Source organism: Lemur catta, chromosome 10, assembly GCF_020740605.2.
Source record: "Lemur catta isolate mLemCat1 chromosome 10, mLemCat1.pri, whole genome shotgun sequence".
Taxonomy (NCBI): domain Eukaryota; kingdom Metazoa; phylum Chordata; class Mammalia; order Primates; family Lemuridae; genus Lemur; species Lemur catta.
In genome coordinates this window covers 10,841,000-10,863,216 of record NC_059137.1, presented here as the reverse complement: position 1 = coordinate 10,863,216, position 22,217 = coordinate 10,841,000, and the positions used below count along the sequence as shown (strand labels likewise).

General features: G+C 35.6%; 1 protein-coding gene across 10 annotated transcripts in view; it reads right to left on the bottom strand.

Annotated features, from left to right (window-relative positions):
• Window positions 1-22,217, bottom strand: part of DENND1A (DENN domain containing 1A) — a 492,893-nt gene that overhangs the window by 400,509 nt on the left and 70,167 nt on the right. Inside the window, exon 1 of one of the 10 annotated variants that reach the window (XM_045563074.1) lies at window positions 19,485-19,542. The exons of the other annotated variants lie outside the window; for them this stretch is intronic. The gene's annotated coding sequence lies outside the window, so the exon portion shown is untranslated. Of the gene's footprint in view, window positions 1-19,484; window positions 19,543-22,217 lie in introns of those variants that run through there. 10 annotated transcript variants of the gene reach the window in all.

Here is a 22,217-nt window from a genome sequence, read left to right as displayed (position 1 = left end):
ACTTGGGTTATGTATATTCTCCCTACAAATATTCATTTCATCTCAAATTCATCAGAAAAAAATATATGCACTATTGTCTTACATATAAACAGACAATTGACTGAAATATACATAATAACAGGAAGTATCTGAGTGTTGGAAAAATTTTATAAACATTTTATATTTATTTTCCAAATTTTCCAAAATAAATGTCATACTTTTAAAGTGCAAAAAAAAAAAGTATGTAAAGGATAAATAAGAAATCATTGTTTAGCTCCTGCTCTAAGAATACAATAGTATCTAGCTCACCAGTCTACAATGGCTGACATAAACCAGGAATAAGAAAACGCAAAAACTGAATTCCATGACTTGACCACAATGTTTCCTTTTCATTGATTAGAGGTAACAATTTGTATTATTTGAGCATTTGCCATTAATGCCTACAAAACAGATTAACTATAAGGAAGGAGACAACCTAAGCTTTCATGAGATTTCATAAGAGTCCCAGAATAAATGTGTTCCATCAAGTCTAAGAGTTTCAAACAGATCACTTAATAGGACTGCTTTCTGATGCCTTTTATAATTCATTGTTGTCTCTAGCTTTGCGGGGCACAGAATCCAGTTCCTCAGTCCAACAATATGCAGAGGACAAGCACACAAATACCATCCCAGTGGACACAATAATGCAGCAGCAACCACAAGCTCCAGCCCTCCCCTTGCTTTTATTATCATAATTTATGCATCCTTGGAGACTGGAGGATAAAACAATGATTAATGCTGAGAAAATCAACAGCATCAAAGGCTCTGAACTGACCATTGGCCTTAAAGAAGAAAACCATAGTTCAGTTATATAAATGTTTATCAAACTGATATAAAAAATTCACTGAAAAGTGAAATCATTTACCAAGATACCACAATCATAACTATTATTGTCTTAATCTTTAAATGCTTTGGTTTCCTTTTGTCTGTGTCTGGCTTTTTATGTCCCCACATACAATCTGAGTTTTTAAATATCTGCACAGCACTGGATTTTTATCAAACTAATAATACTAAAGCCTATAAATATAGTCACCAGAGCAATAAAATTTAATAAGAGCAATAATTTGAGCTATTAGAGAATTTCATTATGACAGACACAACATAATGTTAACACTATCATTATACATTTTACATAAGACAGATGTCCCCATGCTAAATATTAACAATACCGGAGATATCTTTTCAATATAGTGGGAAAAGGCCATGGTATACAACATACACAAGCAAAAACTACCTTAAAAAATATACAGATTAGAAATAGATATAGCATCTATAGAAGGAAGATAAAAAATTAGTAATTCCAGAAGCTTTCATAGATGGCATTTATGACTAAGGAGGATTCTAAGGCCTCGAACATTGTAACAAGTCAGCAAGGGTGGAATTTACAATTCTTTAAAAACAGGATATATCCTCATTTAGCTGCCCTAACTTAAACAGTGTTGCCTGGAGGCTCCACTACACAGTGCTATAGTTACAACAGTGGCTTTGTCAAACTTTTTTTTTAACCATTACCCACATTAAGAAATATGTTACATTTCTACCTGATACATACACACATCCACACACCAAAAGTTTCAGCAAGCAATATTATTCCTTACTGTAAGGCTGGTGGCAAGCACCCCTCCCCACCCTAATGGAAAAAGAAGAAGCCTACGAGACCAGCCAAGAACAATGCCTGCAAGGCCCAGCTAAGTTAAAGGATGACCACACCTGGATGGTTACCCTGATAAGGGTCTCGGTTCCTAGAGTCCACACATACCACCGGCCTCTCCTATTTCTCAATACCCACCCTAAAACTGCAAGAGACAATTCCTTGCTCTCCTCACCATAAATCTTCCTGCCAAAGAAACAAACCCCTACCCCCCAGCCCTAAAAACATATATAAACCCACTCAGACTTCTGGGCGATGCGACTTCTCTGGTCTCACTCCGTGGGTCCCGTGAAGCTCGCCCAGGTCCCTCTCTTGGGACTTGTTATCCCCACCTGGGAGCGCTCCCATAAAACCTCTTCACTTACCCCTTTCAACGCTGCTTGTCTTTCTTTCTCTGGTGCCGGCCACTCCAAAAAACCTTATACTTACTATATGTTATTTTCTCTGATAATTGCTATTCTATTTTCATTTCATTCCTAAAAATTCACTTCAAGACCCACTAAATTGATTTCATTGCCACCAGTAGGTCACAATGTATAGTTTGGAAACTACTGGTGGGCTTTTCTTAATGCTTAGGACTTAGGACAGGGCGCAGGGGGACTAATAGTACAAAACCCACTATATACCACATAACATGCAACAAGATATCCTTTGTATCCTGAGAGACAAATTGCTTAATTCTTACACCAACCCTATGATGTAAGTAATGTTCATTCATTTATTCATCCCTTCAATAAATTATTTATGTGTCGGGTGCTATGCTAAACTCTGGGATAACTGTGCAATGACAAAACATAGTCTATGCCCTCAAAAAACTAGAGTCCACAGAAGGAAAACATTAAATGGGAGGTAAATCCAAAAAAGAAAAAGCCTATCATGCTTTATAAGAGAGACCCAGCTTTGTCTGTCAGAGAAGGTTGAAAAAGCCTTCCCAAAGGAATTACCACACAAACACAGACTTCAAGGATGCAAAGGAATTGGATAGGCAAACACAGGCAAAACAGAGGTTTGGGCAAAGGGAACAGCACTGACTAAAGGCAGACTTGAGGCAGGAAGGAGTTTGGGTCAAAAGAAAAAACAGAAGGCGGCCAATATATTGATCACTGAGCACAAAGGAGCCAATGGTAAGAAATGAGGCCAGAGAAGGCAGCTTGTGCCAAGCCACATCGGGTCTCTTGCAGTACATTAAGGACTTTGGACTTCATTCAAGTATAAAAGGAAGCCACTGAGAAGTTTTAAACATGAAGGAGTGGGAGGTAGGGAAGAGGATCTGATATGTTGTCTAAAGACTACTTTAGCTGCTCTGTGGAGAAAAGACTAGAATCGGGCAAGACTGGATATAAGATTAATCAGGCACCACAAGAGTCTGAAAGAGACATGGTGCAGACCTCAACGTAGGTGATGGCAACAGAGCTGAAGAGAAGTGAGCAGACCTGAGATAAGATGGTAGCACTGGACATGAACGATGAGTGTGTGTGTGAAAAAGAAGAGACACCAAGAGACATGGAGAGAGAATAATTCCCAGTTTTCTGGTGCAAGAGACTCTAAGATGGGAACCCTACAGAATGAGTGAAATGGGAGGGAAAGATTCTAAATTCAGTTTGAGATGTGTATGAGGAGAAATTCAAGAAGAGCCATCGAGTAGACAATATGATATCACATAACTAATAAACGTCAGAGACAGAACTGAATCCTGCTCTATTTGACACAATAATCAAAGTTCTTTCACAACACTGAAATGAAGAATTATGCTGATGACAACGACAGCATCAACTAACATTACTAAACGTCTACAAGGTACTAAGTACTCATAACAATGCTATTAAAGAAACCAAGGCTCAGAGAGGTGAAGTAACTTGTAGAAGTTAACAAAGGAGCAGCACCAGGATTTAAACTAAGATCTAGACAGACTCCAAAGCTTATGTTCTTAACCTCTAAACCACAGTGCCACTGAAGTCCATAATGGAGATAACAACACCTTTAACTCCCAATCACTTGCCAACAACAGACTGAAAGTTCTTTGAAGGCAGAGCAGTGAGTGCTCTCTTCATCTTTGTAAGTTCTATTAATAGCATACAGCCTCCATAGTTGTTTGCTGAATGCAATGTAAAGAAATTATGTGTCCTATTTGCTGTTAAAATCAATGTTTAGATTTGGAAAGTCACTAATGGACTACATATTAACTTTTTATTTTTACAATATATCTAATTTAAATTCAAAACACATGGATAGCTTCAAAACTGAGAAGGCCATGAAGTAAAGAAAAGAAAGATGTCAAAATGGCAAAAATACTCTTCTAGATAGGTTCATATAGATTTCATCTGATTTTCCTTCTGACACCAGCACACCTCCCAATCTATATCTAACATACTACTATAAATTGTTATTTTGTTTGAAAAGGCAACAGTTTTAGTTATGTACTCCAGTATAAGATTAAGTGATTAGAAGATGAAACAAAACCCATCACCTTACCAAAAGTTTACCCTTTTAGAGAAAAAGCTTAACTTCACTATGCTATCAAACAATGGAATGAAATTTCAGTTCAAGAATACAGGTATTACTAGCCCATCTTTTACAAATCTTATGTAAAGCTGTAATAGAATAAAGTTCATCTCAAGGTATGTACTGTAAGAAGGCCTTCTAAGAAAGAAACCTTTGCTCCATTTACCCAATAAATATTGAACATTTCTTAAATGTGCAAAAAGCAAGTTACCATATTTCACAGACTCTAGGATGCTACTGAAAGTAAAATTCACCATTAGTCATGTACCACCAAAAAAAAAAAGTCCAGGCACAGAGACTCACACCTGTATTCTCAGCACTTTGGGAGGCCAAGGTAGGTGGATTACTTGAAGCATGGAGTTCAAGACCAGCCTGGGCAACATGGTAAGGCCCCATTTCTATGAAAAGATTTAAAAAATAAAGAATTCACCAGGTATGGGGGCACATAGCTGTAGTCCCAGCTACTCGGGAGGTTGAGGCAGGAGGATCCCTTGACCCCAGGAGTTCAAGATTACAACAGGGTATGATCGCATCACTATACTCCAGCCTGGACAACACAGCAAGACCCTGTCTCTTATTTTTAAAAGGGAGAGGCAATTAAATTATTGTCCAATGGTTTCTTACTATGTAAAATTAACTTACACTTATTGATACAGTTCTTTAGAACAGATTTTTAACACTATGCATACATAAAAAATAAAATATAAGCATGATAAATTAGTGAAAGTATTCCTAAAACTTCTTTATATTCAGAGACCAGTTTTTCTGAATCACCGTTCAACTCAGAGTCCTCAGTCCAGATTTTTCCACACAATATCATTCTCTGTGCCACCAGGAACACTGATGATACAGCTTTTCTTTAAAAAAAGAAAAAAGAAAAAAAGCTTCACTTACTGCCTCTAAATTTCTCCCCAAGCTGTTGACACCCATTCTATAATGGATGCTGATCTCACCAGGGAGTGTCAACAGAAAATTTTTAGATGAAAATCAGGACTCGCATTCCTTTCTCAAATGATCCTGAAATGTCAATGGTTCTCAGTGTCCAATCATACCACCAGGACTAACAGCCAAGTTCTTCCATGCCTAGGCAATGACATCACAACAGCTGCCTGGCTTGCAGTGATTATAAGACCCCCATCTACTGTAAGATGCACCACAATTTCAGACCGTAACTATGGGAGAAAATGTGTGTCTTAAAACCAACAAAAAATGGTAAATTGTATCTAATTCTATAAGATTGTATACTTATCATATGTAAAGCTGCATGTAGAAAGAAGGCATGGTTGATTGTCAAAAATAACCAAGCAAACAAGGACAAAAGAAAGGTGACTAAAGAGTCCTTACGGGCAACAGAAACAGACCCAGAAGGGATTCATAGAATAGTTGCAACAGACAAAGACAATCAACCACACCTTCCTTCCTAGATGTAATTAACCTGAACCCAATTTTTCGCTCCTTCTTCCTAGAGTGAACTATACATCCTTGCCTGTTAGCTTGGGACTTGCAGTGGCCTTCACTGTGAAAGTAGTGGCCAAAGAAATGCAAATGCCAGTGAACTATGCCCATCCATTGCCAAAGCTTTACAAGTCATCACATGATTCCATCATTTCTCTTTTTCCTCTACCATGAGAAAGGCATGTCCTGTCCCAGATGACGGCTGCACCTTCAGCCTGGATCCCTGAGTGAGGGTCGAAGCTAACCCTAAAATACAGCTATAGCCAAAATGTACTGTGAGAAAGTAATGAACTTTAGTTTTTTCTCAGCCACTGAGATTTCCGGGGTCCCTTTTGTTAATTTCTTGAGGCAGCATAACCTAGGGAAAGTTAACTAATACAGAAGACCCTTGAAATGAACTATGGACTCTAAAAAGTTATTTCCAAATATCTGGGCCAGAAAGATTATAAGCTACCATGTCTTCCCCCATTACCCACCAGCCACTGCCACAACACACGTTTCCTTCCCTCCACCTTACTCCCACACTACTTGTATCAAACCACTCCTCACACCACATTCCATGCCACTCAATTTCCTTGGCCTAAGGTTCTCAACATTAGCGTCCCCTTTTCACTTTCATCTTGCCCCTCAGCCTTGGTTCAAGATACCATCTTCCCTTGGCTCCCCATCTAATTATACCTGTTCTCTACTCTGTCCTATCTGTCATGTCCCTAGAACCCTGCAACTTCCACAAAAGCATCTCACCCATTTATCAGGTCTGAGGCTCAAACATCAACCAGATTCTCTTAGTTGGAGACCTATCAAAATATACTTTTAAAATTCCTCTTTCAAACTGCTGATGGTCCAAAACAGTATAGAAAGAAATTTTTAAAAAAGTATAAAGTATGACTCTAGAAATAAATAATAATTTAAACCTAACTTAAAACTCGAAAATAATTTCTAGAATTCCAACAAACCCATGATTAATCATACAATATGGATTAAAAACTACACATATATGTAGAAGCTTTTTTAAAAGCATGTAATATATGGCAAAGTCTTAAAAAAAAGATTTTTCCATTGAAAAAGAACCCAACACAACTAAATATGTGAGAGGATTCACATCTAATTATTCACACATAAAAAATTAATCAGGGTTTCTGTAGTCTACATTACACATATAAACCCACACAATACTCACCCTATTTGGCCTCTTTTCTCTATTACTTCTATTTCCTATGTACATGCCATAAAATGTCACAGTACTTGTTATCCCAAAGTCCTAAGTCTGAAAGAGAAGGCAACCTAGAACAGGATTTTCTAATGCCTCAGAGAAAAAGACTTTGATGTAACCTTGGATAATTTTGTTAATCTATTTAGGCATCAGTTTCCTCACAATGAAAATGGGGATAATATTATCTTTCCCACACAATGAATGTTATATTTATGAGACATTATGACAAACTTAGACCACTGCCTGGATATAGGACTCTTTTATAAAAAGGCTAGCTAGATTTTTATTCCCAGTAAAGGTAAACCAGAATTTATATCATTGTTCACATTAAAAAAAAAAAAGATGAATTATATATATATATATATATAATAGATGAATTATATATATATATATAATAGATGAATTATATATATATATATGAATTATATATATATATAATTATATATATATATAATTATATATATATATAATTATATATATATATATATATATAGATAGATGAATTATATATATATATAAAGACTATTCAGGCCAGGTGCAGTGGCTCATGCCTATAATCCTAGCACTTTGGGAGGCTAAGGCCGGAGGATCGCTTGAGGTCAGGAATTTCAGAGCCTGGGCAACATAGTGAGACATTAGCTACCCATTAGTGAGACATAGCTACCCAGGAGGCTAAGCCAAGAGAATCGTTTGAGCCTAGGAGTTTGAGGTTGCAGTGCACTATCATAACACCACTGCACTGTAGCCCAGGTGACAGAGAGAGAGAGAGAGAAAGAGAGAGAGAGAGAGAGAGAGGCCCTACCTCAAAAAAAAAAAAAATTTTTTATTCTAGCATTTGAGGCTACATTTCTCTCAAGGATATGGGCTGATTAGAAGAGGCAACTAAGAGGCTAAAAGCTGATCAGAGATTGCAAATCACCAACAAGGTGAAGAGAAATTTTTTGTAGGGCCCACAAAAGAGGAGAGGTCCCAGTAAATGCTTCAGGCTTCAGGTTGGGATGCCAGATAATTACACTTCATGAGAAGGATGAAAAGGAAATAGATTCTTCTATTCACAGAGACTGAGCCCATCTTCAAATCATCTAAATCCTTGACTGGCAATAAGGGAGGATGGGGTCATGGGATGGGAGATTGCTAGTGTGACTAGCTTAAAAGCCAAAGGTAAATGTAAATCTTCTCTGGAGGAGGATAACGTTACTGTAGACCTTAAAATATATCTATAGTTTTGAATATACAATAATTGGCACTCAAACAAATAACCAAGCAAACAAGGACAAAAGGAAGGTGACTAAAGAGTCTCACAGGCAACAGAAACAGACCCAGAAGGGATTCAAATACTAGTTATTTCAGTGCATCAGACAAAGACACTGAAATAACTTTGCTCAATATGAGAAAGAAAAGAAAGAGAGATAAAGGAGGGAGACAAGAAGGAAGGGAGGGAGGGAGGGAGGGGACAGAATACTGAAATGATCAAGAATTTTGCAGGAAATTAAAAATGAAAAATTAGATTTTAGAACTAGAAAAATAACTAATAGCTCAATGGACAGGTGCAACAGAAAATTAGATTAGCTGAAGAAAAAAAAAAAATGGTAAACTGATATGGTAGGTCAGAAGAAAATATCTAGATTAAGGCCAAAGAGATAAGATTGGAAAACAGAAAAGAGAGAATAAGAGATACATGAACTACTGTGAATACATGTAATTGAAGTCCCAAGGAAAAAAAATCAGACCCCAGATTCAAGAAATGCTCAAAACCTCACGCAGGACAAATACAAAGGAATCAATACCTAGACAAACCATAGTGCGACTGCTGAAAATAAAAGATGAAAAGAAAATCCTTAAGATTAGCCAGAAAAAAAAGGGGGGGGAAATTACCATTTAAGCAACAGTAAGACTTACAGCTGACTTTCCCAGAAACAATGGAAGCCTAAAGGCAATGAGATGGTTTTACAAAGATTCTGAAAGAATATAAATGCCATACTAGATCTCTATATCCAATCAAAATGTCACAGATGAACAAAGATGAAAGTAATATTCTGTGAAGAAAGTTGCAAGACAGCCACAAAGTTTTTGAAACTCTGAATCCCCCAAAATAGGGCTCTCTTCCAGAATAAGGCTTTATAGTAAAGGGGATCTCCTGGGAGTAGAATCAAAATTGAATAGTATAGAGACAATAGAGAGGAATAAAGAGAAAATTCAGATAAAAGTGGGAGAACAGAGTCAGGAAAGATTAGGTAGTAAATCATGATATACTTTTAAGCACTACATGAAAACAACAGAAGAGAAAGCTCAGTGACATATAAAAGCTACCTAACCACTCTTCCTTCTAAAACTTCAGGAAACTAATTTCACATATAAATTAGCAAGAAAAGAATGTTAAGGTAAAATCCCATAGGAAGTTACAAAAAGAAAAATCAGAATAAGATTCAGACTAACATTCCTATAGATAATGAAAGCATGCCAGAAAAACATAACCACAAAATAATAAAAACTATAACGTGCTTTTCAAAATAGTTAAAATACATTAAGAATATTATACCAGACAAGATATAATATACAAATTAGAATTTTTAAAATGTACAAATGAGGTGATGAACTCAGTAAAAAAAAAAAAATCAGAAGAAAAAAATCATTTCAGATATAAAAATTAGAGGAAACACAAGAACAAAAAAAACCACAACAGATAATGCATGAAGAGAAACAGAAGGGTAAAAGGGGATAAATTCCAAAAATCATGAAAAAATAGATTAAAAAGATTCAAAATAAAGTGACAAATATTGAAGACAGGCAAAGAAAATTGAACAGATGGATAATGAAGGACAAAAGAAGAAAATAATAGCAAGGAAACAAATACAAAAAAATTCAAGAAAACATCTTAAAATTTAAAGAAAGACTTGAAATTACATATTGAAAAAGCACAATCTAGGAAAATTACTTGGCTTTGGAACAAGAAGGAATAATAACACAGACAGGACTTACTCCCCTACCTTAACAACCTCCCACCCAAAATAAATAAATAAATAACCAGGCAAAATACATGAAACAATGGTTTTCAAGACACTAGACATCAGGAAATGAAGGACAATGGTCCCTGAGAGATGGGAAACAAATGAGGTAAGCCTATAATTGCACCAGGTCACTGCCTAAAGAAAGTTTCTGGGCCACGGCACAGGAAGAGTGGAGACAGGAGGATCCCACTAGACTCCTTAAGTTGAAGAGACACAGCTTAGGGGGTCAAGGGAAATCAAGGCAGCCACAGTCAGTAGGACAGAGTACCAAAGAGGAAAGACCTGTATAGAGAACTCTGGAAATACAGGGACTCTGTGCATAGAAATGAGAAAATACAATGAATTAAAGACTAAAAAGATTAACAATAAATCTCGTGTGATGCAATCAAAATCATCATTAGGGAGAAAACTATAGCCTTTATTTAGGAAAAGATGTATTAGAAAACATGAAAGGTTGAAAATCAATGGTGTAAGCCAGGGGTATGCAAATAACAACCTCAGGATCAAATCCAGCCCACCTTTTGTTGCTATAAATAACATGAACACAGCCCCACCCTTTGTTTACATGTGTCCATGGCTGCTTTCCTGCTGCAACAACAGAGATACATAGTTGCAACAGAGCTCATAATGAACCCAAATGCCAGAAATATTTACTATCCGTCCCTTTAAAGAAAAAGTTTGCCAAACTTTGATAGAAGCAGTCATCTCAAAGAGTCAGAAAAATAACAGTGAAGTAAACCAAAGGAAACGGAAAATAAAAGCATAAATAAGATAGAAAAGCAAATAAACAAAATTAATGATCAACAAAACGAAGTTGGTTCTCTGAGAAAAATCAATAAAATCTATAAATCCCTGGGAAAATCAATAAAGGAAAAAAAAGAAAATGTACAAATAACCAGGATATAAAATCATCCGTATAGATCCCAAAAACCTGCATTATCTAATACAATAGCCACTAGGCACATGTGACTATTAAGCATTTATGGGACAAGTCACACTGTGGCTAGCTAGCATGTAGGTGAAAACACACGTCAGATCTGAAGACTTAGTATGAAAAAAAAAGAGTATCTCAATAATAATCTTTATAGTGATTACATATTGAAATGATAATATTTTAGAAATATTGGGTTAACAAAAATACATTACTAAAATTAATTACCCTTTGTTTAATGGATTAAAAAATTTTAAATGACATATGTGACTCCATTATGTTTCTATTTGTCAGTACTGCTATGGACATTAAAAAGATTAGAAGGTATTATATATAATTTAACACCAATAAAGTTAACCATTCAGATGTAATTGACAAATTCTTTGGAAACCACAATTAAGCAAAACTGACACAAGAAGACACAGAAAACCTAAACAGTATGATAACTGTAAAAGAAAGTGAATGCATCATTAAAATATGTCTAACAAAGAAAACTACAAAGTCTGACGTCTTCATTGGTGAATTCTTCCAATCACTTAAGGAAAAAATAACACCAATCTTACTTAAAGTATTCCAGAGAATAGAAAAAAGGAAATACTTTCAGGCTTATTTTATAACACCAGTAAAGTTCCGATATTAAAATCTGACAAGGACAATGCAACAAAGGAAAGTTATAGGCCAAACTCCCTCCTTTACATTGATACAAAAATTCTGAATAAAGGTTTAGCAAAAGAAATCCAGCAATACATTAAAAGGATATACATTACAACCAAGTTGGGTATATTCCAACAGTGTAAAGGTGGTATAATGGTTTAATGCCATTCACCACATTAACTGAAGAAAAAAGAAAAATCAAGCCAGGCATGATGGCTCACTCCTGTAATCCCAGAACTTCGGGAGGCTGAGGCAGGATTGCTTGAGCCCAGGAGTTCAAGACCAGCCTGAGCAACATAGCTGAAGACTATGTCTCTACAAAAAATTGTTTAAAAAATTAGCTGGGCATGGTGGTGTGTGCCTGTAGTCAGTCCTAGCTATTTGGGAGGCTGAGCCAGGAGGATCTCTTGAGCCTAAGAGTTTGAGGCTGCAGTGAGCTATAATCATGTCACTGCACTCTAGCCCAGGTGACAGACCCTGCCTCAAAAAAAAAAAAAAGAGGGAGAGAGAGAAACTATATGATTATTTTAATTAAAAAATGATAAAATTTAGCATACTTTCATGACAAAGTATTTAAATTAGGAAGACAAAGGAAATTTCTTAATCTGATAAAGTATATCTATTTTAAAAACCTTTGCCTCACTGAATGTTCACCAATGAAATGGATTAACTGTGTAATATTCACACAATGGAATACTACTTATTAATAAAAAAATAAACTGCTGACAAATGCAGCAATATGGGCAATTCTCAAAAAAAACTTCATGTTGAATGCAAGAAGCCAGAATCAATAGGATGTACTATAAAATTCTATCTATATAAAAATATAAGAAAAGCAAAACTAATCTAAGATAACATAAATCAAAATAGTAGTTGCCTCTGATGGGGTCAGGGGATTTGGGAATAACTGGAAAAAGATATAGGAAACTGATCTGTATCTTCATTGGGGTGTTAACTACACATGTGTATACATGTTTCAGAATTCAAACTATATGCTTAAGATTTGTTCATTTTACTGTATGTGAGTTATAACCAATCAAAAATTCAATTAAAAAAAACTTTAGAGCTGGGCACAGTGGTGCATACCTGTAGTCCCAGCTACTTTAAAGACTGAGGTGGGAGGACTGCTTGAGGCCAGGAGTTTGGCACCAGCCTGGGCAACACGGCAATACCTAGTCTCCAAAAACAAACAAACAAAAAAAAACTATAGGCAACACTATACTGAAAGGTGAAATGTTAAAAGTTTTCCCTTCAAAATGGACGAATGGGCAGGAATTCCTGCCATCATCAATCCCATTAGACATTATACTGCTGGTCCTAGTCCATGTAATAAGAACAAGAAACGAAGGCATAAGATTAGAGGAGGAAATAAAACTACTATTTGCAGATAATACAAATTGTGTACATAAAAAATACAAAATAATCTACAGATAAATAATTACAATCAGTAACTTAGCTTGGCAAATTTTTGGATGCAAGGTCAAATTCCACAACTTAACTGTATTTCAATATATCCGCAAATATTTAGAATATGAAATTAAAAGAAAAGATACTATTTACAGTAGCAGAGAACACAAAATACTCAGAAACAGAAAGACAAAAGACCTAAATAGAGGAATCTGTCATGTTCATTATATATTCTTCATATGAAGACTAAATATGGAAATAATCAAATTTCCTCATATGTATGTCAATTCAATGAAATCCCAATCAAAATTCTAGCAGGACAGTTTAAGGAAATTAACAAGCCAACTCAAAAATTATATGAAACCACAAAGACCAACAAAAACCAAGAAAACTTCTAACAATAACAAAGTAGAAGCACTTAGTCTATTAGATATTAGAACTTATTATAAAGCTTCAGTAATTCATTCAGTTGGTATTGGTACAGGGATAAATGAACATACTAGGAAGAGATCTATGCATATATTACCATTTGATTAATGAAAATGGCAAGGTAGAAAAGTAGAGAAATGATGATCTTTTCAATAATGCTATGTTTACTGAAGATCCATATGGCAAAATAATAATACTAATGCCCTATACCTTACACTATACCCAAAAAAATCAATTCTAGGTACATTGTAGAGCTGTACATGAAAAACAAAATTAAATGTCAAAACTTATAAATGATAATATAGGAGAAAATATTTAAAATCCCTAGGCTAATGAAAGGTTTTTAAAATAAAACACAAAAAGCACTAACCATAAAGAAAAGGCTTTTAATACTAAGTGTCGGTGAGGATATGGAGCAAGAGGAACTCTCACACATAGCAGATGGAATGCAAATTAGTTTAACCACATTAGAAAACTGCTTGGCATTTTATGCTAAACATACACAGATGCTATGACCCAGCACTTTCACTCCTAAGTACATGCCCAACAGAAATGGGAGTATAAAAACACCAGATATATTCATAGTAATGTCATAGCTGCATTATTAGAAATAGCTTAAAACAAGAGGGAAACATAAATGTCTATAGACAGTAGAATGGATCACTTATGACATATTCACATAATGGAATACTGTATTAGCAATGAAAATGAGAAAACCACAGGTACACACACACACACACACACACACACCAAGGATCATCTCACTAATACAATTGTTCAGCAAAAGAAACCAAGTGAAAAAAAATACTCATGACTCCATCAATGTAACTCATTTATATTATTCCATTCATATAGGTTCAAAAACAAGCAAAAATGATCAGTGCTATGAGAAGTCAGGATAATAGTTCTCTTTAGGGAGAACCGAGGGGGTGGCGATTGGAAGAACACATAAGGACGGCTTGCAAGGTGCTTAGTGATGTTTTGTTTCTTGATCTGGGTGGAGTTCCGTACATGTTTTAACTCTGTGATAATACATCAAGCTGTTAACTTATATTTCTGCATTTTCCTGTTTGTTCCTGGTTTTTTTTTAATGTTATAAAAAAAAGGTTTTATGAATATAAAAAACAAAAGGATTAGCTGAAAAAAATTAGAATGTTACATGTTTTGGCAGCCAATTTTCTTCTCCACAAATTCCTTGGGGGGAAAAAATGTGAAATTTCCTATAATGATCAAATGAGGCCCAGGCTAATTCCTAATCATGAGGACATATACTTTGAGCTTTAAAGGTATAATATATTAATATATAGATTTCAGAAATGAGTTAGCAGGAAGTCATCACCACATTCACTAGCAGTGAATATTCCTGAATTTGCCTCTATGTTTGATTTAATTACCTGAGAGAAAAAATAGCTCATATTTTTCTGTACTTAAGCTTTCAAGTAAGCAAATGAGAGAAATTCACCTCTCAGACTTTAGAAAGATAATTTGTATTGATAATTCACATCAATAGGTCTTAAAACCATGCTCAAGCGGAATACAGTTGGTTTTTTGTTACTGTTAAAAGAATGAGTGCTTGATTTTTATATCCTGACACAATTGACACATTTGAAATTCCTTTGCCAAAACAGAAATAGATAAAAAAAAAATCCACCTCCTCCAAAATTTAGCAAACACCAAAAGAAGTTAATTTATTCAACACATAAGGATCACAACAGAATAATAAAAGCAGTATCATTTACTGAGTTTTACTGTGTTCTGGGAACTTGCTAAGTATTTTAAGAAATTCACTGTATCCTTGCAACAACACCATGAGGAAGAAAAGAATTATTTTCCCCATTTAACAGATGAGGAAATTGAGGCTTAGAGAAGTCAAATAATTTTCACAATTAACAATAAGTGGCAGAAGGGACATTCAATCAATTCTTTGGTTGGATATGAAAGATCTGATTTTTATTTTCTCTTCTGTGTTATTTTTTTAATCTCAAAATTTTGAGCCTAAGGACTATGAAGTACAGGGAACATCTACATATATGTACATATACATGCACACATAGGGTTTGAAAGACTCAAAACTACTCACATCCACAAGCCTCCTGTTTAGCACTGCACGGAACAGAGCTTAGGTTTGCTCCAAGAAACAAAACGAACTTCTCAATGATAGACAAGCAAGCCAAAGCACTGCATATAGTAAGTCTACAAAGCATTAACTGGATTAATTAACAAGGGATTTGAGAAGCAGCTTGGAGCTAAGAAACCAAAACACTAAATTGTTTAAATACTTTGGCAAAAGATCAAGGTTTCTAGGCAGCACTGGGTCTCCTTCCATCCTTTCGTTCCATGTTTTAACACATTTAACCTGTCTGAGGTACTTTTTCATGAGATATGAATGACATTGTCAAAATACCAAAAAGAAAAGAGAATTAAAAAAAAATACTGCAAGCTGTTACCAATTCTGCCAACATGTGAGAGCCCAGGCAACATTAATTACAAATCAATCGCTTAGGACATAAACAGCTCTTATCACTGGTAAACTCTCCCTCTAAAATAACTCGCTTTAGAGAAAAAAACAAAGCAAATGTCTCTTCTATTATACTTGGTGAACTAATCAGGGCAAAGGAACAAAATAAAACAGGAGAAAATGCACCATATAGCAAATGTGAAAAAGGAATCCTAGCTAGATGAACGCCTGGAATGCTACAGGAACAGCACTATCATTTAGAAATAACGAAGAGGAAGTGGTCAGGGTAGGGACACTTGCTGAATGGCTTTCTGGTTTCCAGGAAGTAAGAATTTTTACAATGCAACTGATTTTTCACAAACACATATGGCAGCAAAATGATAAAAGAAAGCTTTCAACTATACAATCATGGGGGGAAAAAATCTGTGTCCCTCTAGTATTGAAAGTAGTTTTATGATGGTTAAGCACATCATCACAACCCCTATCACCACACCATAATAAACTTAACAATCTAAAGGATCCTTCTAAATGTCTAATCTAGACCCTGCTCACAAACTACTATTTTCTCTCACTCTTTATCTTGGATATCTCTGAATTGTCCTCTTAATTTCCACAAAAGATTAGAGAAGACCTAAGTATCTTTTTACAGCAAAAACCCAAAATGCACTCCTCCACAACAGTTTTTTCCGTTCAGTCCAATGGAAAAAAAAAATAAGTAGAAGGGTATCGCTTTCTGTCAAAATACATTTCGACTCCCATTAGATCCATTGAGAGTTCTGTGAATATAGGGTATAAAAGTGGGGAGAACTTCAGCTATGAGGCCCGGCAAAAGCAGTATAGTTGGGGAGAGTTTTCTTAGCCTCCATCAATAAAATGATGAATATGCTGCATCTATCTTGCAAAGTTATAAGGATTAAAGATCCTAAGAGCTGGTCGGGTGCAATGGCTCACCCCTGTAACCCTAGCACTCTGGGAGGATCACTTAGAGGTCAGGAGTTCGAGACCAGCCTGAGCAAGAGCAAGATCCCATCTCTTACTAAAAACTGAAACAATTAGCCAGGCATGATTGGTGCATGCCTGTAGTCCCAGCTACTGGGGAGGCTGAGGCAGTAGGATTGCTTGAGCCCAGGAGTTTGAGGTTGCAGTGAGCTATGATGACATCACTGCACCCTAGCCTGACAACAGAGCGAGACTCTGTCTCAAAAAAAAAAAAAAAAAAAAAAATACTATAAGCAAAGAAGCTGGGTGCAGTGACACACCCCTGCAGTCTCAGCTACTGCAGAGGCTGAGGCAGAAGGATTGCTGGAGCCCAGGAGTTCAAGGCTGCATTAAGATGATCACACCTCTGACTTGCCACTGCACTCCAACATGGGGAACATAGTGAGACCCTCCACATGCACCCCCACTCTTAAAAAAAAAAAAAAAAGGATACTATGTGTAAAGTAAAAAAAAAAGGAAAAAAAAAGGATAGCATGTGTCTGACATGCAGTAGGTATTTAGTTTCTATTATTTTCCATTGGTTTGGCTCTGGGCACATGATATGTTAAGTTTCAAGGATAATACAAATTCTTTCCTGAACCAGAAGTTGATTGACAATCACATAAACAAGACACTGGTAGATTATAGTAGGGCTGGTATATATTGATCTCGAACAAAATTTACCTCAATACGTCCAAGGCACTGTGTCCAAAGAGTTCACAGCACTCTCACATCTGTTGTGTACTTTCACAAAGTAACTAGGAGGAAAGGCTAAGGGGCAGTAAGACCCCTGGGCTCCCCTATGAATTAACAAGACTGAAGGAAATCAAGGAGTTAACAGTGCAGCAAAGCTCACATAAATTTCCTAACTATGGATGTTTTAGTCACCAGACTTGGCTGACTTTAAGAGAAAAAAGTAACACAAGTTCATTTTTTCAAGTAAAATTACAGAAAGGAAAAATATGGTCAAAAGAAAACAGCTAATATAGTTTTTTAAAAAAATTAAAAGGAGAGGATATATAATAAAACACCAAAAGTGGCCAAAAAGGTGGTTAGGTAAAACATATTATAATCTGGGTCTAAGTCTTTAATATTTCATATTATAGGATTTTTTAAGTGACTTAAATCACATGCTACTCATTTCAAATTTGAGGAAATACTAAATTACTATTGCATATAAAAAATTTCTATGTAGGTATATATTTTTTAAAATAATTTTTAATGCTGTCTTACAAATAAGATAGGAGTTGTTTATTAACATTACAAAATTCACCAGATTTTTTCAAAAGAAGTTCACTTTCTGTTTCATTTAACAGAGGCTAATTTACAAAAGCAATATAAAATATTTTGGAATATTTATTACATAAAACAGGCTATAACAGTTCTGTTATTTTCTATAGTTCCCTTACTAAATGTGTATTGAATATCTATTATGAGTAAGGCATTCTGAATGTCTCATATCATTACATTTCTTATGCCATTAAATTCTCAAAATAATAAAATAGGCAAGTAATGGTAATTCTGTATTATTGATGAGAAAACTGAGATCCAAAAAGATTAAGTACTTTGCCCAATTCAGTTTACTGGCCATCAAAGAGCCAGGATTTAAACTCCGAACTGCAGATAAAGCTTGTTCTTCTTATGCTACACATACTGCTTTCCAACGTTCCTACGTTCTCTGTAATTAAAATAATCAAAGGCATATACCCTTCCACTACATTCACAGACACCGGTGTCTTATCACTCAACAAAGATATTGCACAATTAGCTCCCCACCTTGCCTTCTCAGGACCAAGCATCTTTCAATAAACCAGGTCAAGTTAAAGGAGAAAACACAACTTCAAAATAGTCTTGTTGCATCGGCACAACCCAGAAACAACCAGATACTCCTATCCAGAGGTCAAAATGTGGACACAAACATTAAACATAGATAGTTTTTTCTGAAACCTAAAAAACTAAACTATTTTAAGATTATTGTTCAAAACTGTATAAAGAAAGTCTGCAAGCACCAATTTGGGAGACTTGACCCTACCAATGCCAATCTCATCCCAAAGCTCAAGGTCAGAACCTCTCTTCCTAAAGACCTTCCCAGAGAAGGCAAAAATTAAGAAAGTTGAAAACTTGCTCAAATGTAAAGACCAAGAAAAACAGTGTTAGTCTGCTTTGACTTCAGCTAACGCAATCTAGTGGTATAAAACACACAAATCAATGTTAGTTTATTCCGACATGGTTCCTCTTTACCAATTGCCTGAGTTAATTTGCATTAAAGAAACAATGTTGTGGCAAAAGACAGTACTACTTATTTTATTCCTCATGTGAAACTGCTAAGATGAGCCCCATTAATAATCCATTTCACAAATTAAGAACGAGGAAAAAATAACTTGCGTGGCTTATATCATCACACAGCTTATAAATGACTGTACCTGAACTAGACCTTTTGCTTTTAACTGAACCATACTAAAGCCAAACCTTGTTCCAACAGAGAAGTTGAGCATTCCAGAAACACAACCAAACCATTATGCTTAAGGAGAGATATCACCAGAGTACAGGCCTAGAATTGAATCAACAATCCACTACTTCCTATTAATAGCTGTATTACCTTAGGGCAAGTTACTTAATATTTCTGTGCCTTGGTTTTTAACACCTGTAAAATGGGGTCAATAATAAATCTCTTACGAGTTCCAGGAAGAAGAGGCAAAAATACACACACACGTGTTTATATACATATAAAGCAAATAGAAGCTCAACAAATGTTAAGTTATATCCACAATCTTACTCACCCTTTGAGCTTTACTCCATTTCAATATACAGTTACAAAAAAAATGATGATGATGATACTTGAGAAGCAGCTGCAGAAACTACTGGTACTTTAACTGGGTCCTTAGAAAACTGAAATGTGGACAAGTGATAAAACAGCTGTATCAAGAATCATTAGCCATAATGGGTCAAACCTCAAAATTGCAAAAAGATTCTTAAACTGCATTAGACATTTCTGCCAATCATTCAATGTAGCACCTGGAAAGAAAACCCAACCAGGAAAATTTCTTTTTATTTCTAAACTCAGTTTCCTTGCAGAGTTGTAAGTAGGATCCAATTATGGATTTAGACTCTTGGGGAGCCCTACCTTGGAAACTTTATTCCAAAAGAAAATCATGCCACCTGCCCTCAACAGCATTGCTCAAACTCTCCCAGGGTTTCCTCAGTTTGCAAATAGTGCAGATGACTAAAATACATTTTCATTTATAGGACAGTCTTTAGCATATTAAGTAGAAATTATCTTTTTTATGTATATTATCATCTCCACAAAAAGCCACACATGGACAAGAGGCATGTCTTAACCATCCAGACATGTTTCAATCTGCTCACCCACGGCCCCCAGAAAGAGCAGTGCAGTATAGTACCTGGGTGACCACAGGGACCATTCAGGCCTGGGCTGAGCCACATGCTCGAACCAACCTGGGGAACAGACATAGAAAGTGTCTGTTAGCAGTGGGAAGCCAAGCTTGAAAGACCATATAGACCACTTTGAACATTACCAAGATAAGTTACGAACAAAGGAAGCCAGTGAAGCAAGGCCATGATGAAAGAGACAAAATCACCCCAGTCCATGATTTCCCAGTTCCAGTTTGTCCTCATGAAGCCCAGCTGCATGTGGCTTCCTGTCTTTCACTAGACCACAGGCCCCTCCACCTCCATTGCTGCTCTTCTTGAGCTAGTTTTAGTGAAGCCCCACCTCTTGCATTCAAAAAAGCCTTAACAAGGACATTAGCCCATTGCCTGGCACACAGAAGGGATTCAATTAAACACATTTAAAAAACAGGAATATAGACTTTATGAAACGCCTGATGTTAGATTGGGCATTCCCATAATTACAGTTTCCTCAACAGACAGTCCAATTTCCCTTAATCCACTTATTAAATAATTATTAAGGAAATAAACAGTATTTGACACAACATGGTACTTTATTCCAATTTATCATCTAATAATTATTAGACACTCAAAGCTTACAATGAAAGCACAGCTCTGCAGTTCATATTGTTCTTTTAAATTGAATAATTTGGAATCCTGTGAAGAGTTCCACCTTATACCATATTCCCTCATTCTTGTGCAAATACAATCTGTCTATCAACATATTAGCATTTCAATCACCCTTGCTTTTTTCATAACTGGGAGAAGCTGTCTTCATTTATTCCTATTGAGCATCTACCACCTATGAATTATTTCTGAAGCTAAGCAGTAAAATTGAATTTAAATCCAAGTAAATGAGAAACTGTAACTATTTTCAAAAATAAATGTAGGACATTGGTTCCAGTTACATACTCCCAAATATTATAAATATGCTATTCAATGATTAATTTACTTTAAGCTGAATATAATTTCCTTTGAATTAAGTTGTTATAATAGTTGGAAATGGAAAACCAATCCCATTTTCAAGGGTTTTTTTTTGTCTTTCTATTTATTTAAAATTCTGGATCAATTTATATTCCCGGAGTAAATACATCCACTACTCAAAAAAAATTTTTTTGTTAAGTCCCCTTTAACCATCCCTTTAAGGCACTGACCATAAATGGTGTAATTTGCCCTGGACATCATTAAAATGTAAAGTTAATGAGGATTCAGCTGAAAACAGAAGGAATGTAACCTATTTTCAGGCAAAAGTTCTAACACAGCAATCAGAGGAAAAAGCTCTTTGATGTTTCTTTGTCTCTTCTCATTAATTTTTTTTGTCTAAAAAAAAAAAAAAAAAGACTACTTAAACTTACAAAAAAAAGCACCAAAGTTTAAACATGATAATTATAACAGAACTCCAATGAGGTCGTTAGAATTTTTTTATGAGATAAACAAGAATCAGTCATATATACATGAGGATAACACCACCTACCTGGCAGAGTTGTTATAAGGTTTACAGATACTATAAGTAAAGGGTACAGCAGAATAACTGACACATGGAAGGTATTCACTGATATTCTCTCTCTCTTTGTCCCTTTCTGGTCCCCAAGGACCTAGTACAGTGCTGGTACAAAAATAGTATGCAAAAAGTCGCCATTATTATTACCACATATGCTGTATTCTTTTTTCCTACTGAAAAATTCACTATATTAACCCTAACCTTCTTTCTAAGATTTATGCAAGACTCAGCACCTCCTGTCACTAGGCAGGTGGGGCATTATCCAAATAACCAGCATGGAGTAAACAGTCCCATGTGACATTTTATCATGTGAAGTGCCTACACAGGTATAAATATTATATCCTCTCTGGTTTTATTGCCTCATTTTACAATTATACTACTAAAGAGCAAAATAGCATGCAGAATGTTAAGTGGCATTCTGCTGCTTGGAATTTCATCCCAGGGCTCCATTCAGAATAACAAATGTGGGAGCTATTTCATCTCTGCTCTATTGTGAAGAAAGTCATCACCTTTACTTGAATATATACGAGGATTTGCCTTTCTGCAACCCATTTTGTGCTAAGTGAAATCTTAAACCAAATGTGACTAATTATCAAGAAAATCT